A 19,654-nucleotide genomic window follows, 5' to 3' on the forward strand; every position below is an offset into this window, starting at 1 on the left:
ACCCAGAACTGCTAAGGCTCCTGTGAAGGACACCTCCCTTTCAAAGACAACACAGAGGCAGTAGACACATGGGGATAGTGTTTGGAGAAGGTCCTGTTCACTCCTACTCTCACTGGAATATGTCTGCTGCAATCTTGTGGAGTGTGTATTGTCTACTACCTTAACCAGGAAGACAAGCAAAAAAGCAGGAAAGGATATTACATGACCATGTATGTCAAAACATTGACAACTGCTATTTACAGTAGTATGTTGAACCTCCAGCCAGTGTCTGACATCCATTGGATTATTTTCTACCATACTTCATCAGAGAAACAGAAACTATCCCAATCATTGTATGAAATGAGTTGGTAATCCACACAAAGCCCCTTGCTAAAATATTAAGGCAAAATTCATCCACAGGGAAATTTAACCTGATGAATTTAAAATCATATGTTCTGAAGCATCCATGTACCATCTCTTGAGTTAATACAGCTCATGGAGCTGATCTGGCTGTGAAGTATTTTTTATGTCTTTCTCCAAGTTTTCCTGTGTCCCAGAAGGGCTCTCTAATCCAAATCACTGTATGGCCTCACAAACAGTTTGTGTCTTTAGACCAGTGGATTTAACTATATAGAACTAAACCCTAAATAAGGGCTCATTAGAGCTGGAAACTCTTTCATGTGTGACAGTGAGGGGTAGAGTTAAAGTTATATTAGGATAAGAACACATACAAGGAGTAGGAATCTCTAACAATGCTGCTGCTAAAAGAAATGCTCATCGAGTTGCAGTTTAAAATTCCTTACCAATATACCCTTCATTAAATAATACTTCCTCCTTCACTCCTAATGACTATTTATGACAGATTTTGGTATTCAAATACAGTCATAATCAACTGGCTAAAGGACTACATTATTTTTTTCCATTTTTTACCTGGGGTTCATAACAAGTGGTATAAAATCAGTACAAAACTTGAACTGTATATGATTACATACAACAGGACAACTGCAGTAATAATCAGTTTTGATCTGCAAATCTTACCCTGCAAATCAATCAGCATGTCTTCTGAAAATGTGTACCTTTTTTTTTTCAAGTGGTATCCTCAAGAATTTCAGGGAAAAGATTGTCTGAAAAGCCTTTGCATTAAAAAAAGAAAAAAATGTGTCAAGTTATTGGCACTTTAAGATACTTCAAAATAATACACATAGGACCGTGAGGGAAAACATAATCTCCAGATGGTGTGTTATTTATTTACTCTGCAGGAAAGAGAACTGTTAAAGAAAAATGGTGAGGATCACAGTAGGAAAGTAATAAAGCAATGGGTATCACCTTAGAGAGGAAAAAAGCCACACAAACTTGTTACAAATTGAGGGTTTGACCTCAATTACTGTCCAGCTACCATTTGGAAACTGAAACTAACTCCACACTGCAGAGAAAGCGGGCACTTCTTATAGCTAGTGACCCAGAAAATGTAACAATGTACATAAATGATTTTTCTATTGTCTGGCATCCAGTGAAATCATCTGCAGAAGTTAGAATCCCATTGTGCCTTACATCTGTTTTTCCCAAGACACCACTGAATGAAGTTCTTCCTTGAAAAATCTCCCCAGTGTTGATCATCTTCTGAGACATACTTCTGAGAGAAGTTTGCTGTGGAACATAGGAAATGTAACAACATCTCCTCCTCCATGAAGGAATAATGCAAGCTGACTCCTGTCTTTGCGTGGCTCTGGATTGCAACAGGTATGACTACAGGGATTTTCATTTTTTAACATTTCAAGACGTATTTTAAATGACAAATAACAAAAAAAGTGCAGCAAGTAATAATAATAATAATAATAATAATAAACTAAGCAGAACAAAACACATACTATTGATAACAAAAGGCTAGGGCAGTGATGGCAGTTACCAACATCACCCTTCCTATTTTAGATGAATCATTCATATCCTCCTTGTGTTTATGCATACTTTCGATACCACTTCCTTCTGATTATAGCCTGTGTATGAGGGCTGTTGGGCAATGCATTTGCTTATTAACACTGACAAGAGAACCAATGTTAATAGGAAGGGCCCCAAGGCAGAACTCAGAATGTCTGGTTTGTATGCATATGATAATTATCATTTCTGCTATTTTTTACCTTATTTGGACTCTCAGCAATCCCAGCCTTGACCTGCTTGACTTTGGTTCAGCCCTATAGTTTGATGGTGTTCTGCTAAGTGGCTGCTCAGTAAAAATATTTGTTTGTCTCCACATGAACTTAAGCTCTTTTGCTATTTTTTTTTTTTTTTTGGTTATTCTAATATTTCAAAGGCACAGATTATTAGCCTGCATTTAATTTGTGCACACATTGTGTTAACGAGGAAGTCCGTCATGAGCTACTTGAGAGTTTCACCTCAAGTTTCATTCACAGCTTGGCTGACTATGGCAAATGCAAATAAGTATTACTAAGCTGTCATGAAGACCGTAGGAAATGCACATCATTAGGCTCATGTATGGAAGTCACTTGTTTGGCTACCTGACTCACAGATTCAGGGAAAGAGAAAAAAAACAAATAATATAAATATTCTGGGGTTTGACAGATTTCTCAGCTAGCAAACATGTTCTGTTTGAAGATTTCTTGTTACCATCCTCTGCCAGACTTAACCAGTGTTGGAAGAACAATTATCCAAGCACTCCCTCATCCATTTCAGAATTGGCTTAACCAGTCAGATATTTTGAGTTGATCTGTCTAACTTTTCCTGATGTGGATAACTCATAGCTCATGCAATCCATTCTAGCAAAACAAGCTGTTTTGGTAACCTTTGCTAGGAAGATGATAGCAAAAAGCAGGTAATGACAATCTCCTCATCTGGCAGACAAATACACATAAGTGTTCGTTTTAGTTGATGCAGAGCTCAGTATTCAAGATGCACTTGGACAATGCTCTCATTATTATGTTTTAACTTCTGGTTAGCCCTGAAATGGTCTTCAGTTGGACTACATGATCTTTGTAGGTGTCTTCCAACTGAACTATTTTATTCAGAGCTTCTGCAGGATGATGAACCCCGTGAGTTGTTGGCCAAAATACTCTAGCTGATTACAAATGTCATGAGAAAGCACAGACGAAAAAAAAAATAAAATAAAATAAAAACAGCCCAAAACAGCCTGACCGCTCTAATCCAGCCTGACCCCTCTGACCCCTCCAGAGAAACCCTCACTATTAAGTAAACTGGTTAGAACATTGAACACTATTATAAAATGCAGTAATGTCAAAATATAAGGAGGTAAGATTAGCAGTTATTGTCTTCCTTATTCATTGTTATATGGGAGATAAAAGAGTTGCAGTCCTGAAAAAACAAATCCGTCCCCAGAGGAGGATATATTTGTAAGGTAATCCAGTCATTTGATAGCCAAGCCTTGAAAAAAAGGTTCATGAATTACCAAGAAATTATAATTTATAAATATTTTAGTGACACAAAACTGACATGCTCCTCTGCAAAAGCTTATTTAGGCAAGCATAGCATAAACGACAAAATTCCAGACATGAGGAGACTGAAGTCACCTTGATTCTTGAAAACATTACTGCTCTTTACACAACTTAAAGAATGCATAATCTGCTAGCCACAGTCAATAAACAGCTACCTTAGCAATCCTTTCTTGTTCAGAAAGAAATACGGTTGGTTGTTAGGTTATAGAGTTTAGTGATATCATGGGATACCACCAAATACTCAGGTGTAAGACTTCTATTAGGATAAAAGCAGTTAGCAGTAGTGGTTTTTTTTTTTCTTCCTCTCTCACTTCCTCTCTCTCTCTCTCCCTCTCTCTCCCTCCCAACAGCTACACAATTATTTGTCCCAAAAGAATTATTGCACTTCGCACATATTTGAGAGAATATCTTCATGTCTCTAGCAGAATCTATGATTCAAGAAAAAAAAAAAAAAAAAAAAAAAGAGTAAAATCAGAAGGTGAATCACGAATGCAAACAGTTAATTGAGGCACCCTTTTCTGCAGTATTTTTTAAATACTGGGCATTGTATTTCTTGCAGACACCTAGGAAGTTGAAGTCTCTTATGAAAACAAGGGCTAATGACTCCTCCTAATTGCTTATAGAATATTTCATCTACCTCTTCATCCTGGTTGGGTGGTCGACAACAAACTCACACCATAATATTGGCCTTATTGGCCTTTCCCCTTACTCCTACCCAGAGATATTCAACCCTTTCATCACCAGCTCCATACTGTCAACGCATTCCCTAACTTACAGGGTTAACCCACCCCTTTACTTCCCTGCATATCTCTCCTGAACTGCCTGTAAATATCTATCCCAGCACTCCAGGCATGTGAGTCATCCCACTCTGTCTCACTGAGGCTGATGATATCAAAGCCCTCAGAAATCTTCCATTTCCTCTTATTTCCCATGCTGTGTGCATTTATGTAGAGACTCTTAAGTTGGGAACCCAATGACACAATTTTATTGGATGAAGCGGCTTGAATTCCTTGGTGCTACACTTCAGATACTCTTTCACTGGCCTCTGATCCCTTTTCTGGCTCTGGACATATATTGCTGATACTGGCATTGAACTGAGAAGGGTCAGGTGGATTGAGGCTCCTGTCCCCCCACAGCTGTAACTTAAAACTGTTTTCATGAGCTTGGCAATCCTGCAGCTGAAAATGCTCTTCCCCTCTTCTGACAGATGGACCCCTTCAGTCCCCAGTAGTATAAGTTTCTCAAAGACAGCCCCATGATCCAGAAAAGACAAATCCCTGGCTATAGCACCAGTTCCATAACCATACATTGATCTGCTTTATTCAACTGGTCCTTTCAAATCACTTTCCTTTGACCAGAAGGATTTCTCTTCTTTGACAGAAGAGAAGATGGCCTGTGCTTTACAGACTCTTGCAGCTGCTCCAAGGGTTCTACAGTCCTTCACAGACTGCTTTGACTGCTCTTGACATTGTTTTTGGTATCCACATAAAATAACAGCAGTGGATAGTAGTCTCTGCACTGTAGAAATCTCAGTAGTCTGGTGGTAATATCCCTGATATAAACCCCTAGCAATCAGCACATTCTCTTTACAGTAAGCCAGGTCAGGAAATGGGCACCTCCATTCCCTACAGAAGAGACTCCCCTGCTAATATCACCTGCCACTCTTTTTTGGATAAACTGGTCATTATTTGGGGAACAGACCAAGCTGAGCTGCCTCAGTCAACACCAGTGTCTCCCCTGCCTGACCTGGCAGTCCCTAGAGCAGTGAAGTTGTTCTGCAAGGGAAGGAAAAGGATGCAGTTCAAGAAATACATGAAATTGCATTCAAAATAACACTTCTTCCTTTTAAAATATTATCCATTTTCATCTTCTTCCTATACTTCTCAATAGTCTTTCTTCAGTCACACGTGTCTGACTAGTTGGTCCTTACTTGGTCGCAATGGTGTTCCCATTTTCTCCCAGGCCCAGTCTTATGTGTACTTTATTCATTGTAATAATACTAGTAATCCAGGCCCATGTGAGAGGTAGAGCAGCAGGGGCAATTTTGGTGTTGTTTTATGTGTATTAGTGTTCTCACTGTTGCTACTGCTGGAGACCTGGACAGTACTACAGAAAAAAATGGAAGTGTAGGATCTGCGTGTGCAAAAAAGTGTAGGATCTGCATGTTAGATTTTATTTGCACTTCTGTCTTTGTAATGTGTCTTCCCTTCTTTGCCTGATTTCTGTTTCCTTCGTGACATTACAGGATAATTTTATTATTTTCAAGATTTGTAAATGTGTCTGTCTCCATTCATTGTCCTTTTCATATGACACCACTCCACTAAGCAATCATCTGTGACTTCTTGACTTTCAGTTTTTCACATAGTCTCCATCAGTATTGATGGAATTCAATTTGCCAGCCTATGCATGAATTCTTACATAGGTCATTAACATTTATCTATTTAATTCTACCTTCAACACCCCCAAAATACACAGTGGGTACTTTGTTTTAGTTTGTTTGTTACTTTCTTGTGGTAAATCTTGGTTGTTTCAATAGCAATTAGTTTCTACTGTTCTACTTACCTCTTCTCTGTCACTTTGTCTTCTGCTTAGATTATGAACTTATGTCCTACAGACTGTTATGGTGTCTTTGGAAAATACCTAGCACATGTCATTGTCACTGCAGTAAGAAAAATAATAATAATAAAAAAAATCTTAATTCATTTCCCATGCAATATCACATCATGTTATTTCTTGAAATTTGTACAACCGTGTGGTCACCTGAATCTTACCAGTCAACCCTCTAAAACATTTCAGGGAACACACATAAAGGACAAATCAAATGTTAACAAGTAAATCCAAAAAAAAAAAAAAAAAGTGATTGAGTGTCTGAGTAAATCTTGTCACATGTGAGCTTCTGAAAACTAAACCACAAATCATAGAAACATAGAATGGCCCAGGTTGGAAGGGATCTCAAAGATTATCTAGTTCCAATCCCCCTGCCATGGGCAGGGATGCCACGCACTAGATCAGGTTGCCCAGGGCCTCATCCAACCTGGTCTTGAATACCTCCAAGGATGGGACATCCACAACCTCTCTGGGCAAACTGTGCCAGTGCCTCACCACCCTCTGAGTCAAGAATTTCCTCCTATATTCTAATCTAAGTCTCCCCTCTTTTAGTTGAAAATGATTGCTACTCATCCTGTCAATATCTGATTGATCAAAGCTGCCCTCCATCTTTTTTTATAAGCTTTATAACCTTTCGAGTACTGGAAAAGTTGCAAGGAGGTCACCCTGGAGACTTCTCTTCTATAGGCTGAACATCCCCAGCTCTCTCAGCCTATCTTCACAGGTGAGGTGCTCCAGCCCTCTGATCAGTTTCCTGGCCCTCGTCTGGGCCCACTCTAACAGCCCCACATCCTTTTTGTGCTGAGGGCCCCAGACCTGGACACAGCACTCCAAGTGGGGCCTCACAAGGGCAGAGCAGAGGGGGACAATCACCTCCCTCCACCTGCTGTGCACCCCTCTATTGATGTAGCCCAGGGTGCAGTTGGCCTGCTGGGCTGCAAGCATGCATTGCTGGCTCATGCTTTTTGTCCACCAAAATCCCCAAGTCCTCCTCTACAGGGCTGCTCTCAGTGAGTTCTTATCCCAGTCTGTGCTTCTGTCCAGGACTGCCCCAGCCCAAGTGCAGCACCTTGCATTTGGACTTGTTGAACCTCATTATGTTCACATGGGCCCTCTTCTCCAGCCTGTCCAGATCTCTCTGGATGGCATCCCTTCCTTCTATTGTATCAACCGCACCACTCAGTTTGTGTCATCTGCAAATTTGCTGAAGATGCACTCGGTCCCACTGTCTGTGTCACTGATGAAGATATTAAACAGTACCAGTCCAAAGACAGACCACTGAGGTACATGAAGGTATCTGACTTTCCCACTCTTTGAAATTAGCTGTTTGGCTATTTATCATGTCTGTGTAGCTGACATAGTTCTGTAATTTGTTTTTTTTTTTTTCTTTTTTTTGGGGGGGGGTGTGCGGGGGTAGAAGGGGCCTTCTACCAGTTTTGAATTCCCTTCAGGCTTGTCAAAACTTATGTAGCTTAACCAAGAGAGACAAAATATTTTGAAAATAGGAACAGTCAAATAAAAAATCTGGATTTTTTTTTTTTTTTTTTTTTTTTTTTTACCTAAAAACATACTGACAGCAACCTTGCAGGAGCATGAGGTAGAACCTGGGGAAAGGTTGAGTTCATTGGACTGGATCGTAGCTTGAGAGACCTTTGGTTCAAATCCCAGTGCCTGTACATGTAGTTTGACTGTAGCTTGACTGTAGTTTGTCTGAAATTTGCCTGTAGTTTGAACCTTTGGTTCAAATCCTAGTGCCCTCTCCAGAGCGTACCATATTGACACTCTTTAAAACCAGTTCAAGCTACTTTAGAAACCCAGCAAGTCCTTCTCAGCAGCAGAGCAACATCCACAAAATCTGCTCTTAGCAAGAAAAAGAGTCCACTTCACTGTTCCAGTGATGCCATTCATGCCAGTTCTCCAGACCACTGGAATAAAAAATCCACGTGTTCAGCAGGAGATCAAACTGTACTGGCACCAAACAATTCAACCACTACTTTGTAATAATTGTCAAGTGGTTACTATGAGGTTTCTCATTGCAAAGCACTGTTTCCCATTTTCCTAACATCCCCGTAGAATTAACCTAATACAGTTACACAGCAAACACCCCAATAACCAAGTAAGTATTCAGAAATTATGAGTCTACAGTAGCTCCACTGTGTGCCACCAGCCCCAGTATGATTCTCCTTCCACGTGCCACTAGTTCATCTCACACATTATATATTTTGTCTATAATCATATTTTTTGTTGTTTTGGAACTGTGTGCAGGGAGAAAACTTTATCTTGTCATGCGTAACTGTGTGCTAATTCAAAGAAGAATGTGCTGGAAAAAGATGCAGACTTATCTGATGTGCGTAGGTCTTATCCTTGTCACAAATACAAGAAGTCACCATAACCAATTAAGCTTTTAAAAAAAGTATATATATATAAATGATATATAAATAAATAAGCCTTTTTATTTTTATTTATTTATTTATTTATTTATTTGTGCTTTAAAATAGACAAGGCAGCAATTCTCTTAACAATTTGTTCCATATCTGTGAACTATCCAGGCTCTCAGCAGCACTTAGTAGTTATATTTTAGCACACCATGTGGCAGAAAATGTAATTCCTTTGATGTTAAACTTTGAAGTTTCCTGTAGGAAGTCTTAAAAAATCAGATGAGATTTTAAACACCAGTTGAAACACACAAACTGGCAGCATAATTCTTTCCCCTAACAAGTGAAATGGTAGGAAAAACACTACCTCCAAATTAATCTCAAATAGAAGAGCATCAAAAGCAGTAGTCAGGTTTGAAAATATCTGGGAGTCAGTTTTCAAATATAAATTGTCACCTAATTGGTACCAAGTAAAGTATTTGATTTGCTAATTTTTATTTACTTATGTATTTATTTATTTATTTAGAGGTGATATAAGACTGCTAAGAGAATCTGGCATAGCTACAAGCTAGGTTAAATGTGGCAGATACATTTTAGTGGTTCCTTTTTTGCGAACAGTATTTGGCTTTCAATATATTTTGGGGGGGAAGGAACTGAATCTTCACTTGCAGTTACCAGTGTACTTTGTTTATCAGTTCTATGATGCACTGCGAAGCAACAATGAAATGTTGAAATGAAAATGTTTAGCAAATAAGTGCAGATATAATGTAAAGAAATGGAAGACCATTAACCTGCTTATATCTGGGAAAAAGAATTGATAGAATAACTGCTGCAGTGATAAATACTAATGGTGTAGTTGCTTTCTGATCTTTTTGGATCTTGGGAGGAACAAAGGGTGTTTTTCATTAATTACATAAATTACTGTAGTCTTCACAAAGTTTAGAAATTATGAAACTGTAAAGCTACTCTGAAAAGAATTTGTGTACCTGAAATTTCTGTAGTCTTATGACCTTCCTAGATTACTTCCCACATAATCGTCATCAGCCTGCATACTGTGAGAGTCTCAAAACTATGAGTCCTCTATTTGCCTCTATAGGAAAGGTAATCCTTTCCTTCCCACTGGGGCTCTCAACTCAGCCATTTTCTCTTCTGTACTCGTCAGACCTCCATGTATTACTTCATCTCCATACACTGTGAGATTAGGGAAAAGCAAGGCAAAAATCCAGGTAGTAGACTGTGCCCACCTGCTCTTTCAGATAGTTAAATGGCACATCACTATTTCACTGCAATTTTTCCACAGGTTTCTGGCCTGATGATGTTGTCAGCACAATATATTGTGATCATGATATTGTGGACCACCATGCAATCACACCAATAACTATGTCTCTATAAAAGGTGTGGCAAAGTCTCAAAGTCTTTTGGGGTGGCAGGGCACAGAAAGAATAGATATACTGATGCACATGTTGAAGAATTTCATGTGAGCCAATATAAAAGAGCAGAAGAAATACCCCAGTGACCTTTTCAGTCCCTGATCCTGAACATCAGTTTTGATGATGCTGTTACACCTGTCACTCCATAACCTTATCCTTTCTACTGGGAGAAGATGGGATACAAACAGATGACCATCTTCCAGCATTCATGGCTTCCTGGGTGTGTCTTTTCAGGGTAGCTTTCCTGTGCTTTCTGCTTCCAAGTTTACTGAATAGGATTCATTGATATTTCAACTAGGGCTAGATTTGATTAAATAACATTATTCACCAGCCCTATAAAGCTTGACTCTCACCATAGTGAAGCTGCTACAGCAATATATCCCTCGATACATGCTGGCCTAGACAAGTCTAAATGAAACAGTGGAAAGTGTTTGTGACTGTTCTGGCTGCCTTTTTGCATTCACTGGCGGAAACGTGTTCTTTCATTCATACCTTACCGCCACCACTCTTTAATCTCATTCACTGTTTATGTAGCTGAGCTCTTATCTTGATGCCCATCACCAAAGCATCTGATGTCTCACAAGGATTAAATTAACAATAATAAATCCCTCATCTTTCCCATCAGGTAGGAGTTGGAACTTGAGCAGGAAAAATTCAAACCATTGTTACTCCTGCATTCCCCTCAGGCAACAAACAATACTCGTTGACTGAAACATTAATAAACAAGAATATGATGAAACAAATCATCAAAGCGAAAAAAATGGGTGTGAAGCATTAAACATTTATAGAAATGTATTAGTCACAATTTGGAAATCTATCAAGAATTTGAGGGGCAGGGGGACAGAAATCTAGAGAGGGCAAGAGGTAGGCAGACCTAGCTGTGAATAACTTCCCTGAAGACAGCTGACTAATATGTACTGGGTGAGTTGAAACTTCTCTGTTTGTTTGAACCCTGTGAATCCTGCACAGGTCTCTACTGGTCAAATGTTTTGGAGCTGGAGGTAGATGCAAGTGACAAAGGTTAGTCCTGAGCTACCACCATCAAAACAAACAATTTGCTCTCCTGAAGCTTTCCACTGAGACTGGTACAGGGATGGCTGAGCAAAGTGACCTATCTCTTAAAGTCCTGGAAGCATGTAGGTGGTTGGAGGCAATCATCCTCTGAGCATTGCTCCCAGCCCTCTCCCACTCCCTGTCCAGCATTTCCTGATTAGGGTCTTGTTTATGCACCTCACATTTGGTAGGGCCCAGAAAAATACAAGAAGAGGTGGATGGGAGAGGCTGTTCTGGGTTTTCCTATTTATTTACTTAGTTGATGAAAATCTACAGCCACTGAAGGGGAAAGAAACAGCTTGAAAGGGGAACTGGAAGGGTACTGATCTTCCTTAGTAAATCTCCTCCCACCTTCATTTATCTTCTCTGTCCATGTTGTTTTATTGCCTCATCACTGTTGTCTTCACTGCTGCAAATGAGTACTTGGGCAAAGATGGCAGAAAAACTAGTGCTGTGCTTAATGAAGCAGCCGTGTGTACATGTAAAAAATCTCACTCTAAAACTTATTAGGAGGAATGCTTTAAAGAGTTTTAAAATTATTATACCTGTATTTTTGCCAGTAGACTTCTTGATGGTGGGGATTCAAACATCTCATCACTGAGATTCATTTTTCTGCAGATGCTCTCTTTTAACATGTCTTCATTATGAATTGTAAGGAGACAAACTCTGGAAGTGGGCACTGGCAGAGAATTATTTCACAGCATTAATAAACATCTCACATATTAGTACTAAAGGTGAACCGTAATGAATAAGTCAAATTATTTAAAACTCTTGTAATGCTATAAGCCCACCTTGTCTTCTCCTGCTGCAGCAGAGGTCACCTAGAATCAATCTACTGCCCTGCTTCACAATTGAACTAAGGAGCTAATTTAAGTTAAAAGCTGAATGAATTTTGTTCCAGCTACACAAGACAGATCTACATTTCTTAAAAACAAAACATCTCAAGGTACCCATGGTTCCTCTGTTACAGTGAATTCATGTTTATTCATGAAGGAAAAGTCACGACCCAAAAGACATCATTTTAAGAGAAGGAGGATGAAGGCTGTTTTTAATTGTCAGCTGAATAAAAATAGTTTTTGTGTTCAGTGCACAAGGTCAATGCAAAAACACTTTTTCAAACAAACCCTCCTACTGCTTTGATAATCCTTTTTTTTTCCCCCTTTACTCTTATCTATACCAATGTAAGGAAATAAATGCTCCCCAGTGACTATTTTTTATGGAAAGGGAAAGAGGAAAAATCATAAATTTGTTATTTCTACATCTGATTCAAATTTCATGCTGAAAATTTCTTAGATAAAATAGGTAAATTCAATTAAAATGGCATTTTTTTCCCCAATAGAAATATCAGTGCCTGATTTTTCCACAAGAAATCTCAAAATGACACTTTTCTGTTTGAACCACTGTTTTGTTTTGAAATCTCATACAAATAGCAACTCACAGAAGTTTCAGCACAGCAAATGCAATGAAACCAACTATGAAAAAAGACACTGTTTTGGACAGTGAATTGGTTCTTCAACAATATCAATTATAAATTAATATTCATCACAAGACTGGAACTTGTTATTGTTATTTCAAGGGATGATATCAGTATTAGAAAAATAACAGGTTAATTTGCATAATGCAGGCTAATTCGATGGGCTGCTCTGGGAGGAATATGATAAGGCATAAACAAGTTTTGACTAACAATTAACTAGGTTAACGTGACATAATGTGTGTGTGCGTTAGATGGGGATATTACCCTTTATGAATGTGTCATATCTGCAATACTGATTACTCATCTCTGCTTGCAGACAGTCTGAAAGTACTTGATGTTAAGTGTATGTATTGATTTAGTCAGCACACCCTAATGCATTAAGTGGAAAATAGTGTTGAACAGGAAACTGGTGACTCAAATATTGCAGCTCAGTTAATGAAGTCTGGTTTGGGGGTTTTGGGATGTGTTTTTTGTTGTTGTTATTTGTTTATTTGTTTGTTTCAATCATTTTCTGTTCCCCTGTGTTATGGTAACTTCACTTTCTGAAGAAACTGGATCATGAGCTGGAAAACTGTATGCATAATGTGGTTAGTAGTAGCTCAGCATCTAACACCACAGGAATCCTGAGTTTCTCCCCACTGCTTTTTGTGTGAAATTCACTGGGAAAAAAAAAAAAAAAAAAAAGAAAAAAAGAAAGAAAAAGGCCCTGACAGCCCAAAACAGTACCTCCATTGGCATTTTCTGTTGTTTTTCCCACAAAGAACCCACAAAGGTCAAGCAATGTCATGTGGCTGCCCTCACCCCTGCTCTTTGGGTAGTTGTATCATTCTCTTCTTCAGTTGCTGAGCAAGTGCATAAGCACTTGCAACCCCCTTCCTTAGCCATTAAACATAAGCACTTGCAACCCCCTTCCTTAGCCATATACTGCATTTGGAAGGGTGGAAGCCAGAACTAAACCTCTTGCCTAGCACCATTATCAGTCTTGAGCCACAACTGAATACAATCTTTACACTAACAATTTTAAAATCAGTTTCCACTTCCACCAGCAGTATATGCCACTGCAGTGGGTTAGTAGAATGTTTTCTATTTTCTGTGGCAGGGAAACTAACCATATTTCTGAAATATTGCTTCAAAACAACTGAAACATTTTTGTATAGAGTAATTCTGCACAAAATCAAGGGCATGATCCTGAGAAGGGGTGGGTATCACTCTGCTGCTTTTTTCTTTCTGACAACTGTATATGAGTGAAAAGGAGACAGATTCATTTAAATGCTCGTAGCTATGGGTGAATTAGTGGTCTTAAAATTTTAAGTCTCAAAATTATACCTGCAGACCAGGAGTTTGAGCCATTATCCAGTGACACCATTCCCAGAGCTTCCATTTCTGGAGATTTTGTTGTTGTTGTTGTTGTTTTGTTTTTTAACAAAGCTCATCTTTTCAGGCACTTTCCAAACTGCTATAGACTTAAACAATTTATCTCCTTCTCCTTTTCCTGTCTGTCCACAGAAATGAGGGTTAATTGAAGCCTTATAATAAAGGCATTTTTAAATTAGATTTCAGTATTTTCTTGCTTTTGATTTCTCTGTTTAATCCTACTTTACCTGGTATTTCTCTTATGCATTGGGCATGGATTAGGACTTATTTGCTTATACTGCTGTTTAGATGATCACTTTTACCAAATCTTTTTTAAATAGGAAAACTGCCACTATAACAAGTTGAAGATGGAAAATTGTTTCTACTGGAAGGTGAGCCCTGTTGATGGCCCAGAAGAGCATTTTAAAGGGATATGACATTGGTTTTATATTCAGCAGAAAAAGCTTTGGATTTCAGTAGACTTTCAAAATATTTAGGACCCTAAGGATTACTTACACTGTTTGAATATGACCTCAGAAATCCCAGTCTTTTATTGTGGATGAATTCCAAAAGAAGTGCTTCAACCTTAAAAATGGAAACAGATGATTGACAATGTTTTCTTACAAACTTTATAATGCTTTTCAATAAAGGCAAAATGCTGCCAAAAATGGCTGTCCACCTAATGTTTCTCTTTTCCACACCCTGTTGTATCAGGGACTGCTAAAGGCCAGTCAGTAAAAATTAAAACAAAAACAAAAACAAAAACAAAAACAAAAACAAAAAAAAAAAAAAACATAAAAAATCTGTCCAAACCTCAGTCAAATCTCTCCAAAACTACAGTCAGGATATGACTGTAGTTTTATTGGGATTAAATTGGCTTTTGCTTCATTCTAACCAAATGCTGTTCAAAGCAGTGCTTAAGACAGCACATGTACAAAAGGTGTGCCCTACTGAACAGTCTGTCAACAGTATCATGAGCCTACTTTATTCATGCAACGTATCTCATTAACATCAACACTACAACACATTTTCTGGGTTGATCTAAAAAGTTTTGCAGAGCTTGTGTTAAAAACAGGTATTCAGGAAGAAGATGTAAATTATTAATCAGTAATAAACCCCAATATGTTTTCTGTGTTCCACAGGGTGAGCTGGGTTTAAAGAAGTAGCCCTCCATTCGGCTTATGGAGTAAAGTATATCCTGGTCAGCAGCATGTACATAGACAGTCTTCCACAGAGAAAAGGTATAAGGGGGAAGGAAAAGTGACACTTCCTTGCAAACAAAGAAAATAACATGGGTTTATTAACAGAGATCTGATCTAAATATTTATCTAAATGTTTTGCCTCCTGCATAGTAAACTTGCCTCACATGATTATTTCTTATCATCCTGTTTTTTCAGATGAATTTAATGGAGACAATAATTTTTAAATGCTTGGAAGATAATACCTAACATTCAGACCTGGAGTCAGAAAGTACAGAAAACTGGTGAATTTTGACATGTATATCTGTACTGAGATAGTTAAAAGAAGTACTCCATAGACATTGGGGTTTACAGAGGACTTGTTAAACAAATGTCCTTCACAGCCTGAAAAGCTGGTGGCTTGATGGAAGGTTAGGGCAGGAGTCATCTCCACCTTAGTGACCCAGATGGATTCATTTACTTCCTTGCTTGCTGTTTGTCCACTTAAACACCCTTTTATGGCAGGATTATATGACCAGCAGAGAAACCCTGGACCAGCCAAGGAAGTAAACATTGTTTAAGCATGCACATTTTCTTAATATTAGCAGACCAGAATTTCTGGAAATGAGTGAGAGGCATCACATAGGAGATATTAAATTATTATTATACTGCACATATCCTTGTCTTCTTTTGTCTCAAAAGAAGCAACACTACCTGTCTATCTGGTATCTTGTGTTAATAGACTAAGAAGCAAGGTGTTGATGCTAAGCCAAAGATTTAGCATAGCCAACCAAGTAGACATGACCCGAGCCATGAATCCCAGTGTCTATTGCAATGGGACCACATCCCCAGATGGCCCTTAGGGGATTTTCCAACAAGTTGTTAGGGATCTGTGGTTAGACTTGCAGACCCATGAGGTGTCTTGCAGATTAATGTTGGGTGGCAGTGGCTTCTCCTCTTTGAAGTGTAGGTACCAAGTGTATAAACGTCAGTGAATTCTGCCCCCCCACACACATACACTGACTTTTATGCCATCCTATGTCAACCCTTTTTTTTCCTCCAGATTGTCTTCAGTGATCCAAAAGATCGCTGTTTCTTCCCGTCAGTATAAGTTAAAATACGTGGACTGAAATGAAGCCAGCAGTCCATGCTCAAAACCATAGTTCTTATTCTGAATTTCCAAACCATGTGAAAGTCCACAGCAGCTAGTTTGCCCTCTAAGTAACATTTTTGTGCATGCAGGTACCCAAGTTGTACACCCAGAATAACACCTTACTTTTCAATATGTGTGTGCATTTAGTTTGAGGATCTTTGTTATGTCTAAAATACATGTACCTTAAGGTTGTTGAAGAATAAAAAAATACCATGAACTTTAAAAATCTTACATTTAAAGAAGACAGTATGTTATAGTTTCACAATTGTTTGGAGGTCCTGGTCTTTCTGAGTGAAAGGGAGTCAACACTGCAGGGCTGGGACAACCATTTGCTTACCAAGTGCAGCACCGCCCTTCAGGAAGGAGAACAAGAACTTAAAAAGGTGGATTGTTTTTTTCCCCTGGTATAAATTAGGCCCTGCATGCTGAAACGTGCCAGTGTTTGATGGGTTAAGAACTTTATGCAAGTGGTTCTTGGCAGACACAAACTATCTGCTGAAAACAATTCCATCTGTAAAACTGCACCAAATTGGCTGGCACTGAGTTTCCTCTCCCTGTACCATGTGCTGACTGATGGAATATGAATCATAAAAAATAAAGATAGAAAAGATCTATTAGCTCATCTGTTTTTCTCCTGCCAGAGCAACCCTGTTCTCTGCCATATATTCAGCAGTGCTTTCTAGTCCTTTTATAAAAGTTTCACACAGACACCCACCATTTTTTGGCATTCAACATGCCTAATGATTCCCAAATTAGAAAACTTTACTTAGTGTATAACTTTTGCCTAATTTCATGGCATTGCTTCCTCTGCATGCCCTCAGCAATTACTCAGCATGTTTAAGTTTCTTTCCACTTGATTTCAGTCCCGCCACATCATTCCTGTCAAATGCCACAGCAAAGAAGCAGATTTGCAAAGCTGGCTCTTTTTAGCATCCTCAACAATTTTCAAAGCAATCTGAACAGAATGGCTTGGCCGCTGGGGTAGATTGTGAACAGCTATGAGAAGGAAAGGCAGAATTACACACAAGTATAGGGACAGGCTTCTGCTAGTGGAGGCACGACTAAACCATTAATGAGGAACAACAGGCTTTCTGAATGTTGATACATCTCATGCAGTCTGTTCATGAAATGTTAACAAGAATCTATAAGGAAAATACTGCAATCCAAAATATGAGGTTTCCTCTTGTTCTTTAAGACTTCCTGTGTTGGAAATTGAATGGCTTGTCTAACTGGGCAATTCTAATGGATTCTTCATTGCTGGGTATTTGTTGTTTAAAGGACACAAGCTGGTTCCAAATGTAGCCCTTCTGTATGAAGCATATTCTATCATTATTTCTACTTATTTTTCAGACTGAAGTTTCAAGTCCTGCAATGAACATCCATTTTTAGTGCATATCAGTTGCTTAGAATGCCAGGAGCCTGGATTAAAAATCTGGGGTTAAAAGTCTGGACTCTAGAGACTGTGTACCTGTATTCACTTCCTTCCTACTTCCTCTCCTTTTCTCCCACTACAAAGACAGTACCATAGAAATTACGACTACTTTTTTGACTGTATCATTTCCCATTAGGTGATTCAGCATTTGATTTAACTGATATCTTCAGATGTCTTCATCCTTGTTGTTGACAAAATAAATAAAATAAAATAAAATAAAATAAAATAATAAAATAAAATAAAATAAAATAAAATAAAATAAAATAAAATAAAATAAAATAAAATAAAATAAAATAAAATAAAATAAAATAAAATAAAATAAAATAAAATAAAATCCTAACTGGCACACAGGAGAGCTAGAAAAAGAAAATATGGTAACTACTCCAGTAGTTAGCTCATGAATTACATGGTGGTCTCAAGGAAAGACTCAGAATGGCAGTTCCTCATCTTCTAACAGTGTCGGATCACAGCCACCCACTAATGCCAGGCAAGAGTCTGAGCATGAGTAATACACCTTGTTTTGCTTCTAAGAAGGGCGAATTTAGTTCACACAGTCTTGTGCTTGCTTTTTCCCTAAAATGTATTTTCCAGGGCTTTGTTCATCCTGATTGTGACTCTATGAAATAAGTTTCCTCCACTTTATTTGAAATGTTACACTCAATCTATTTTCAGCACCAAATCTGTCATTACAGCAGTCATCACTTATACTGAGAAGTGCCAGGAATTAGGTTTTATGAAGGATTTTCACTTTTTATGCCTTAGTAAGATCAATAACCCTCAATTTTTATGTTATTTTATTTTATTTTATTTTATTTTATTTTATTTTATTTTCAGGAAGGAAATTCCAGGACCTGGGTTGAAAAGGGATATCTTGGAACACGGAAAACATCTTAAAATCATCTTTTATTTCTTTTATTGATGTAATTTTTTCAACTGTTATATTAGACTATATATAACACATATTGTACACATACCTGATAATTAAAATGAAAAGTCATTTGAATCTTTTAAACACTGTAGATTTGCAGCCTAAATAGTGATTGGGAAATCTTTATTTGGTTCAAATATTTTTCTGTTCCCTTTTTTTTTTTAAGAGAAGTGCCAGCCAGCAAAAAATAACCTTGATTTCTACAGAATTTTGATACTTACACACTTTCACTGCTTTTTCCAACAGAAAGCTTATCAGAACTGTAATATTGCACGTATATTTTTCGTTTTGTTTGACCACAGTAAATGTCATCCTAAAAGTAAGGCAAAACACTCATATTTTTTTTTTACTTTCATGTGTAATAAAGTATACCATGTATACACAGTGTATGCTTCTGAGTGAATTCCAACATGCTCTAAATAAGTATATGTATTTCCCAAATGCATCCTTGGAGATTCATCACATACATAAACCTGTTGTGTACACCTCTTTAAAATAAATTTTATTCAAAGGAGAGGAAAACACACCATGTTGCAGTTAAAATGCTGGGAAGAGGTAGTGGTGGAGGGGGTGTTCTAATTGACTCTGAATGGAAGAGGGATGCTTTGCTGTCATTTAAAAGACACTTGTGCAAAACTGCCTTTAATTTTGTAGTTCCACAGAGACTTTTCATGGTTCTGAGTATTTAACAAAGCTGACATATTAAAAATAGTTTCCCAAGGGACTGTGACAACTACTGGGGTTCACAAAAGAACTGCAGTGTCAGCTCTAAGAAAGGCTCAGCATTAGTACAGAGCAAAAGCAGCACTGATGTGGTAGGAGAGGCCCCAGCTTGTAGTTGTTTCTACTTACAATATTCTTTTAAAGAGTCCAAGCAAAGCATGTTTACGAGTGAATGGAGGCTATAGCAGCCTTGAAGAAGAAATCTAGGGGATTTAGTAGTAGTAGCAGTAGTAGTAATAGTTTTGATTTGGTTTGGTTTGGTTGGGTTTTTCTGTTTGTTTTTCTCATGTTGTCAGTTCAAGGAAGGACAGTAAAACTCGACCTTTTCAAATGCATTCAAAGTCAAATAAATGAACAACTATTTTCAGGACTAGGGCTGGCATTGAATATTAACCAGATACGTCAAGTTTCTAGTTGTTGTATTTCTCTCCCCATCTAAAGCATGTTCTTGATTGTTATACCTTCCCTAGTGAGCCACATGAGAAAGACACATGGGGTCTTTGTG

The 19,654-nt window shown here is 38.1% G+C and overlaps 1 long non-coding RNA gene across 2 annotated transcripts in view; it reads left to right on the plus strand.

Moving 5' to 3' along the window:
- Window positions 1-18,649, plus strand: part of LOC309889588 — a 36,115-nt gene extending 17,466 nt beyond the window's left edge. The window contains exons 1-5 of one of the 2 annotated variants that reach the window (XR_014319261.1): window positions 103-209; window positions 1,491-1,719; window positions 14,077-14,127; window positions 14,878-14,976; window positions 18,333-18,649. This is a non-coding gene — a long non-coding RNA (uncharacterized lncRNA). Of the gene's footprint in view, window positions 1-102; window positions 210-1,490; window positions 1,720-14,076; window positions 14,128-14,877; window positions 14,977-18,332 lie in introns of those variants that run through there. The other variant, XR_014319260.1, reaches the window with a different exon arrangement.
- Window positions 18,650-19,654: the final 1,005 nt, after the last annotated feature.

The sequence above is a fragment of the Aythya marila genome (assembly GCF_965140915.1).
Source record: "Aythya marila genome assembly, chromosome: Z".
In the NCBI taxonomy this organism is placed as follows: Eukaryota; Metazoa; Chordata; class Aves; order Anseriformes; family Anatidae; genus Aythya; species Aythya marila.